This window comes from Chenopodium album, chromosome 24, assembly GCF_948465745.1.
Source record: "Chenopodium album chromosome 24, dcCheAlbu1.1, whole genome shotgun sequence".
Taxonomy (NCBI): domain Eukaryota; kingdom Viridiplantae; phylum Streptophyta; class Magnoliopsida; order Caryophyllales; family Amaranthaceae; genus Chenopodium; species Chenopodium album.
In genome coordinates this window covers 31,380,467-31,391,094 of record NC_137857.1, presented here as the reverse complement: position 1 = coordinate 31,391,094, position 10,628 = coordinate 31,380,467, and the positions used below count along the sequence as shown (strand labels likewise).

Sequence of the window (10,628 nt, the reverse complement as noted above, 5' to 3'; positions counted from 1 at the left end):
GTCTGATCCTCCCTCTCTCAAATCTTAAGATGTGACCTCCATCATCTTCTTCCCCCACTTCATTACCCTCATTCACCAAATTTTGTCTCCTCACTTCTTTCCTTTTTTTTCAAAAAAAATAGTACTAAAAATAAAATAAAAATCAAAGAATCCCTATATTTTTTTCTTTAAAAGGTACATAATATATGTTCATGGACTCCATGGAGACCATCACAAAATTCACATCCGAACCCTCGCCACCAGTGTCAATGATGTGTTCCGATAACCAAGCCAGGGCGGCTGGTGCTCCACCAGCCGCCCCAGTGCTTAGTCGATACGAGTCCCAGAAACGTAGGGACTGGAACACTTTTGGGCAATACCTTAATAACATGAGACCACCCGTAGCGGTAACTCAGTGCACGTGCCATCACGTGCTGGATTTTCTTAGGTACCTTGATCAGTTTGGAAAAACTAAGGTTCACTTACATGGGTGTACTTTTTATGGTCAGCCTGACCCTCCTGCTCCTTGTAGCTGCCCGCTCCGGCAGGCTTGGGGTAGCCTCGATGCCTTGATCGGACGGCTACGAGCTGCTTACGAAGAGCACGGTGGGTCACCCGAGTCGAATCCGTTTGGAAACGGGACTATTCGGGTTTACCTAAGGGAGGTCAAGGATTGTCAAGCTAAAGCTAGAGGAATTCCTTACAAGAAGAAAAAGAAGAAGAGAAAGGTTTTAAAGACAAGTGATGGATCTTCTTCAAATCGTCGGTTTTAAGGTATAAACATAAATCTTTCTTTTTATCTTATTTAACTATATATATGTTTATTGACATAATAATATACATATATGTAACCTTCTTTATTATTCTTTGAATTATTTTCTTGGCTGTTAAATTAATTGAATTTAATATATTAATCCCTTTTCCAATTTCCAAACAAGATAAATGATATGAACAAGATTTACTATTCATTAAAATTGAACTAATGACCCAATAAAATTTTTTAAAAAAAGAAAAAGAAAAGTTATATGAATTAATTGAACAGAGTAAAACCCTAATTAATTTTTCGAACATTAGGCTTACGTTTGATTTATTGTTATATATAATTATGTGAAGAATTATATTTTTTCTTGGTATATAAATCCAATTATAGTGCTTGTACACTGTTAAGAGAGGATTTTCTAGTTAGATTAGCAATTCTCTCTCTTATCATGCAAAAATACCATTAAGATCTTATGTTATGCATGTGATTACATAGTATTTTATATACGTATGTACTTGTGTAGTACAAGTTGAGGTGATTTTCTCACTTACATGATCTTTACTAAATTAGGAAACTTGTTTAGCACAATTTTGTTGCTTATTTCAATCGATCTCATTTTCTTTTTCTTACCTTAATTCAATCATTCAACATACGTAATATTTAGTTTTTCGAAGACTTGTATGTATGAGATTAGTATCGGTATTTTGCTATTATACGTATTGTTAATCCCTGAAATTAACTATAAGTGTCACGATCTAGCATCGCATTTTTGAAATGAGAGTAATATTTACTAATATATATCTTCAAATTAAAAGTGAAAGTTTACTGTAGGAAATGGGTTCTACTACTCTAAGCTAGTGTTAATTAATCTTGTTAATTGAGACAAAAAGTTTAAAAGATTCCCCTTTATATTTCCTGTGTTTTATCATATCAATGGTGGTCAGGTATATTTGTGTGAGTTTGTCGCAAGTTGCTTACCATAATACGAGACACATTAAGAAACATCGTACAAGACATAAAATGGTAAAGAAGCCTAAATTTGATTCAGTTGTCTAATAAAAATGAAAGGAATTTCAAAGTAATTAAAATCAATTTAACAAAATCAAGATTTTATATACAAAATCTTTGGGTTGTCCTCTTTCATGGCCCACACTAACATCACACTTTAATTAACTTCTCCTATCGGCCTACTCGGTCTTAATTAAACCATTTTTTGCTGCTGGTAAGGATCGAACCCATAGCAAGTTCAAAAGAGATGAGTGTAGCTATCATATGACTAATCATGATATGTGTGATCATATGCTATGATGAAGTTACTAACAATGAAAAATGAATTAAGAGGGGGTAAACACGACAATTTTAGCATGTACGTATCTCATCACTTAATTAACTTGTGTAAATTCAAGACCTTATAGCAACAATTATTATATTGCCAATATAACTTGTTAAGTTACATCAACATATATAAGATATTATCTCTACTTATTACACTCCTATTCATAGCTGATAAATATTTCATAACACATTTTCAAAACATTTTGTTTTGCACACAATATCTATCTATGATACATTAAACTCCTGCAGTACAATATTAGTCAATCCCTACCAATAGAGTTAATGCTTTATATCATATTTAAGCATGTTAAGTCTAAAAAGAATTCCATTAAAAATAGATCTACTTGAATAGGTGGTGCATAAACTATTAGAATAAATACAACAACATTTACATAAAGTAGCAATCTTACAAAATTTTCATTCTCTTTGCATCCCATTATAGTTCTAAATGACTACTCCTCAGCTCTTTGCATCCCATTATGCTTCAATGCATCATTAGTTCATTTCATTACCAATTTTATTACTAGATATTTCAAAATTATTAATTTTTCCTTTTATTTGGACCTTCATCCTTCTTGATGATGAATCTTGTTTAATTTTATCAGTTACAGAAGAACCATAATAAAACTCAGTAATGATAAGCATTATGATGCACGCATCGGGTGTCATGAAATGTAAAATAATTCATATAACAATATACTATCTCCGATTTTTTTAGTTGCAACTTAGGAATATTTTATATCTCTCAAATAATACTCCAAAATTGCAACTAAAAAAACATCGGAGGTAGTATTATAATTCCTTCATTTTTTTTAGTTGCATCACTTTTGATATTACGGACTCCTAGGCAATTTTTGGAGTAGAGATAAATATAGAAAAAATAAATAAAGAGGGTCCATATAATATGAGATAGATAGAGAGAATTTATTAGTTAGAAAGGCAAGCTAAGTGATACATATAAATTGAAACTTTTGTACTGTTTATATATAGAAAGTGATGCACTTAAATAAAATGGATTGGAGGAAGTAGTTTTTAATTCTAAATGGGAATACCCCATGCACCTTTGTGATTACCCCATTGATTTACTCATATATACTTGATTTTGGTAACATAAATTATGTAGTCACATTGTTCCTTTTTTGTGTGTAAAGGTGTGTAGTCCTAGAATTATGTCAAAAAAAAAGTCATAAATTATTTTTTCTAATTTTTGATTAATTAACTTGATTTAATTACTTAGCTTGAATAAATAGCTTCACCTATATAACAAAACATGAGTTTATAAAATTTCATCAGTATAATGAAATAAAAAATAAAGAAGGTTTCCTCTTATTTTACTTCTTTGTCTTGACACTCAAGATAGGGTTGCATGAGTTGGCTAGCTCTTGGGTTGTAGAAAATATAGACTATATGTATCACTAGTGTTGCATGAATATATGATATGAATGAATGGACATGATAATAACCTGTTCGACTTAGCTTAATATAAAATTTATATTTGAGTTGAGTTTAACTGAGCTTTTAATTTGCTGAATTAGGCCGGAAATTTTTTACTATTTTACCATAAGTTAGAGAATGATGAAGATGATTAAAAACTGATGGAGGTATGTTAGACAAAATTTTATTAGCAACTTGAAATAATGTTGAAACAAATAAAATAAGGAAAGCTTATAGACGAATAAACACAAAGAACAAAGCTAATCATGTTTTAGATCCTGTTCACTTCAGCTTTATTTTAGTTCAGTTCAGTTCAGTTCAGTTGATCTCTAATCAGTTCAGTTCAGTTCAGTTCAGCTCCAATCAGTTCAGTTCAGTCAAGCTCCTAATTTTCTTCTCTCATAAAATATTCATTATAGTTCTATTTAGTTCAGTTCAGTTCAACTCAATTCAGTAAATGTGAACAGGCCCTTAGTCATTTTGAATTAATTCCTCCTTTTAATTATTCAAGAACAATCTTGATTTTTCACTAATTCTGTTTATGTTTTGTTTTTGACTTTTTGCTTGATCAATTATATATCAAGAAATAATGGAGTACAAAGCTAACTCTAAATCGTTTCAAGAAGGATCAACAAAACTTTGGATTTTTTTTTTTTTTTTTTTTTTCCCTATAGAAATATCATAGTAAAGAGAGTGAAACGGTTTGTAAAATCTATAATATACACAAGCACGTACACACATGAAAACATGCATGTTAATGCACGCACTGTACACACGTTAAAGAATACCTCAATGGACCTAGATTGTGTCTCTATAACAATTATGGAACTACGTAACATGAAAACATCCATTATAGCAATTGAATCATGTCTCACTAATTTATATTACAGACTGCCATGGGCATTTAGGTGAGGTAGTGACTAAGTTTACATTGCCTTAAATTGAAGGGTTAAGGGAGGAACTTAATAGCCCAAATGTATGGTACGATGTCCTCTAAAGGTGGACATGGACCAAACTATATTATACTGATTTATTCTTGACTCATGCTCGAGCTTGAAATATAGCTAATTTTTTTTTTTTTTTTTTGAAACCAGAAATATAGCTATTAGCTAGTTTGAATGTTACTACAGTTATCGTTATATTACCATGGACATTGACATACATGACCTCCTAGTCTAGGCGGCATTCACATTCGACAAATTGTTCAATCATCACAAGTCATTAGTGACTACTCCCTCCATTTTTAAATACTTGCTCCATTTCTCCATGCGCGGAGTTTTAGGAGAAATTGGATAAAGTAATAAAATTTGGAGGTAGTGGGGTTGGTGAAAGAATAAAAAATTGTAGAAAGCAAAAGTAGTGGTGAAAATTGGTGGAGAGAGTATATGTTAGGTCCACTAGTTGAAGGAAATTGATTAAATATTGTAAAAGCTTTCCAGTAAGGAAATGGAGCAATTATTTAAAAACGGCCGCAAAGGGAAAGTGGAGCAAGTATTTAAAAACGGAGGGAGTAATTGCCTTAAACATTTGACTAGGAGGGCAATATATAACTCTAGCTCTAGGTGTTAATAATAATTTAAAGTCATGTTCTCTTCATCTGTAAAAATAATTTAAGTTTAATAAAAATGTAATATTAGGCCCTGTTCTCTTCACCTTAAAAAAATAATATTAAGTAAAAATAATTTCAGTTCAGTGAAAATAAGTTCAGTTTAATAAAAATAATTTCAGTTTAGTAAAATTTATTTTTCTTAAAGAAGAATTATATTATAATAAGAAATCAGTAAACATAATTTCAGTTCAGCAAAAATAATTTCAGTTCAGTAAAAATAATTTAAGTTCAGTAAAAATAATTTAAGTTCATCAAATATAATTTTGTTTCAGTAAAAAATAATTTCAGTTCAGCAAAAATAAGGTGAAGAGAACAGGGTCTTAGGGCCTGCTCACTTTAACTTTATTTCAGTTCAGTTCAGCTCCAATCAGTTCAGTTCAGCTTAGTTCAGTAAATGTGAACAGGCCCTTAGTCTAGCAAAAATTACTCCACTTCAATAAATTTTGATTAGTCTAAATCATTAAGTTTAAAGAGCAAATATAATAGAGAATCAAAAATAAAAAATTGTAATCTATGAAAATAAATTAAGTTTAATAAAAATAATTTAATTTCAGTATAATTAATTCCAATCCATCAAAAGTAATTAAGGTGAAAAGTATATGAAAATATATTTCTATAAACTTTTATTCTATAATAATAAGATTAATAAACTTTAATACATTTGTTCCCCTCGCCACAAGACATGTTTGAACAAGAGGTGTCAAAAGCTGACCTAACCCGAAATACCGACCCAAACCCGATTATTAACCGACTCGTCTGAACCCGAAAAAATGGTGACCCGAACATGACCTGACCGGACCTAAAACCAACCCTAGACCCGAGTTGACCCGAGTATATGAGACCCGAACATGAACTGACGTGGAGATGACTCGACCCGAATGTAACTCATAAATTGTTGACCCAAACCGAACCCGACCTGAATCGAAATTGACTCAAACCCATTTTAACCTGTCCAAATAACCCGACCCGAATTTAACCCGATCTGTTACTAACCCGACTCGAAATTCAACCCGGCCTATTACAAACCTGCCCGAAATCAACCCGACTTGTTATTGACCCAACCTAAATTCAACCCGACTCGAATTTTACTGGAAATAATATGAACTTATATTGTATATATTTATTTATCTAAACTTACTTGAACTTTGAAATTATTTCTCTTACAATAAATGAAGAAATTAATAATGATTAAATGTGAACGTCATTACATGAATTGTTTTAAACCGACCCAAAAAATGTAACGGAACCCGATATGATCCAACTTGATATCAACCTTAAACCCAGATTAACCCAATGTTTTAGCACCCGAATCCGAACATGACCCGACTTTGAAATGATCCGACTTGATTATTATAACCCGTAAATTATTCCAAGAGTGACAAGACTTGGAAAGGACCGACCTGATTATGACCCGAAAATTAAACCCGATCGACTTGGAATGCCCCAACCTGAATATAACTTGCAAATTATTGACTTGCCGACTTGAACCCGAGAATGACCCGACTTGGAAATGACCCAGCCTGATTATAACCCGCAAATTATTGACTAAAATCGAACCCAACTTAAATCCTAGAATGACCCGACTTGAAAATGACCTGACCTAATTATGACCCGCAAATTATTGACATGAACAGAATCCGACTCAAACCCGAAAATGACTCGATTTGATTCTAACCCGCAAATAATGACTTGAACCGAACTTGACTTGAACCCGAGAACCCTAACCCAATAAGATGTAAGACCCGACGTGACCCGACTCAAGCATGACCCAACCCGAACCGCATAGGTTATGGCATTAACCCAAATTGACCCGACCCGAGTTGACCCGACTCATTCTTACCCGACCCATTTACCCGAACTTACAGCTCTAGTTTGAACTGTATAAGAGGTACGTAAAAACAAACTTTCTGTATAAGGAAATATTTTCTTCTTAAGACTTTCTTGTACTTTCTTTGTATCACTTCTGAATCTTTACGCTCTAACTATTATTCTTATCAATTGGTGGTTCGTACACCCGGGTGTACCATGCACATGGTACACCCGAATTATAGCAGAAAGAACATAATACATAATTATAAAAAACATCATGAATATGTAAAGGAACATATTACTGAAATATAAAGAACACAATAATTTATGAGCATAGTTTTTAAAATAAGGTAAAAGATAACTATTAATTGATTTTTTCCAAAAAATTTAATTCAAATCATTTCAAATATAAAAAATTCTTCTATTCACAATTATTTTCGCTCAAATGTAATTCAAAATTTCATTTTTTAATTTCAAAAATTCAAAATTCAAAATTTAAAAATATGCTATTATTTAAGTAAAAAGAACATAATTTATATTATTGATACCCAAAGAACATAATTAATTTATATACCTTAATAAATATTGTTTATAACGTAAAGAACATATAGTATAGACTTAAAGAACATATTGATTAAACTCCAGAAACATATTTCATTCCAATTAAAAAGTGGTAAAAGAACATTTATCAGAATATAAAGAACATCATTTTCAACCTCAGAAAATATAACACTAGAATAGAAAAGTAAATAAAAAGAAGAAAAAAAAATTGTAAATTACCTTTTCCCTCAACAATGAATTCATCAATTACATCTTTCAATTAAAAGATTCATCAATATGATATAAATAACTATGTAATATCATTAAAATCTCTTCAAAATTTAAATTTTATTATGATTTCTCTTTATATAAACTCAATTTCTCTCTCTTAACAAAAAAATGAAATTTTGTTTATCAAAAGTGATATAAAATGTAAATAATAAATCAATTTCATGAATTAAGGAATAAAAATAACAAATCAATCCCCTTAAATCAAGGAGATTATCATTTTGAATTTTTTTTGCTCGTGTACTTTGTAGTTGTACACAATGTTCTTTCCACGTTTTTATAATTCTTGTATTTTGACTAGGTGTACCATGAGCATGGTACACCTGGGTGTATGATGAAATTTTCACAAAAGTATTCCAAAGATAAAAATTATATACCGGCGGAGAGAGTATTTTTATGAGCACCCGATAATTAAGCCTCAAAGACATAAATCTACTTCCTTTTAAGTATTCACTCCATTTAATAATTAACTAGTGTGTAACCCGGGCGATGCCCCGAGTTGCTAATTTGTGTATTTCTTACTTTAATTTAACAATTATGTTGGACTATTTGTGTAGTTAGTATGTGTAGTGGTTCGGACATTGTCTTGAATGTCACCTTTTTTTTTCATCATATGTATTCATATTTTAATCTTGTGAAAAATAAATGAATTATATTACCTCTAGTTTACTTAATAAATGAAAGGAATATTATAATATTATGTGAAACTTGGAACATTAGTAATAGTTGGTTGAGATGGTAAAAGTATTACCTATATATATTGGAGGTTATGTGTTCGAATCTTATTGATAACATATTTTATTTTGTTATACATTGGATGATGACATGGCATAGTGACATAGGCACACATACTTTGAAGAGTGTCACGTGGCACCGTTCCTTTAAAAGGAACGTCTTTTAATATATAGTATAGATAATCGCAATACTCTGTTTGACATACCTGTCAATGCACAATTTTAATTTGACCATTAATATTTATATATATATATATATATATATATATATATATATATATATATATATATATATATATATATATTGAAACATGTAATTAAATATTTATTAATAAGTATGGAAGGTATCATATGTTTTAATTATATATAATAATTCAAATATACATAAAGACTAATTCAAATAAATTTACACAGTATCGTATGTTTTTTTATATATGCAAAATTGGCCTTAGCCCTTAACACCCTGAACTACAGGTCTATAGCTTGGGTACGGTATATTCATCACCCTGAATTTTGAGTAACAATAGGCACACCATCAAATATTGATTTGGGTGGAACATGTGTCATGCATTAATGGTATTTTGGGAACTCAAACCGAGACATTTTGGTAATTAAGGGTAATTGATGGCACTTGTTGCACCTCAATCTAATTGGTTGTGTTCTAGCTACTAGTCTAAGTTTGGGGTGTTGGCTGCACCTAAGCTATAATTCAGGGTGTTGAGGCCATTTTTTTATTTACATATATTAGTAAAAAGTATAGTCAAAGTAAGAATATGAGTAGTGCAAAAGTTAAAATGGTGCAATTATTATGAAACGAAGGTGTATAGTATACCCTAATGCTCATTTAATACACATTTTTACATACACCTAGCTATATGACACAAATTTGTCTTTTTTCAGGTTTACCATACTTGCATACCCCTAACATCTTGCTTGGTACCTAATAACATATTGCGGTAAAGAGATAGATTATGGTGTGTTTGGTTTGATGTCAAATGCTTTTGGCAAAATAGTTTCTCATATTTTCCATTATTTTTCTTTGTTTGATTTGTGAAGGGTTAAAAAAAAATTTCTTAATGGTGAAAAAAATTAATCTTCCTTCACAAAAGAATAGAAGCAATTTTTTTTTCCCTCTATAACTTTTTTTTTTCCCTTCCCATCCAGTCTCACCTTTCCACTCATTTTCAATTTATCATATATATGAATATATCTATAAGGAACTAAACAAAGAAAAACTTGGTGATTGCCACTATGGTTTCTCTTGAAAAATATTTTGCCATGAATCCATTTTTCATTGAAAATATTTTACACCAAATCAAATGGGGTTTAAGTGTAGTTTAGGATGAAAAATAACCTATGATCTTCATTTTTTTTTCAAGCTCTTTTATTCAAAAAGTCAAGTTATGAAATTGCTATTATTTTCTTCATCAAAAAATAGATCTTGTTTATTCCACATACAACTAACCATAACCTAATTAAAACTGAAAAAGTCGCTTGATTGGAATTTCTGATACAAAGGGTTTGGCCTAGCCATAACATAAATCATATATCCTTGTCCTTTACATTGTTTGGATAGAAAGAAATGGAAGGAAAAGAAGAGAAAAGAAAGCGAGGGGGATAAATTCTCTTGTTTGGGTAAAGGATTGGGGGAACGAAGAGCAAGGAGAGGGAAGGATCCATTTTCCCTCTCTCTTTAATAAGCATAATCTCTTTAAAATTGGAAAAATTTGGAGGGAAAAGAGAGCTCACCTCTCCCTCCCTTTCTTTTCCCTTCCCTTCCTCCTTTTCCCCTCCCCTCCCTTTCTTTCCTTCTTTGCTATCCAAACAAAACGTTAGCTTAATTAAGTCAGACTATTCTTGAAAGCTTTTATAAGAGGTAAGGTCCGTACACATTTGCTAATTATCTCCTTATCACAAGAGAAGACCAAAAGCAGCTTATAGTTTCCCTATCTAAGTATCTCACAAGATTAATTCGGATCGCACCATTAAGAAAGGATTATTGAAGGTATAGCCGTGCAAAAAGTTCAAATTTTGAAATCGAACTTGATAACCAAAATATTTCCGAATTTGAACATAAGTGTTAGGGTTGCTTATTTATTATTTTGTATTTTGAACCAAAAATGCAGACAGATCAAAATAT

The 10,628-nt window shown here is 31.0% G+C and overlaps 1 pseudogene; it reads left to right on the top strand.

Moving 5' to 3' along the window:
- Window positions 1-200: 200 nt before the first annotated feature.
- LOC145610819 (protein LIGHT-DEPENDENT SHORT HYPOCOTYLS 10 pseudogene) lies at window positions 201-752 on the top strand (annotated as a pseudogene).
- Window positions 753-10,628: the final 9,876 nt, after the last annotated feature.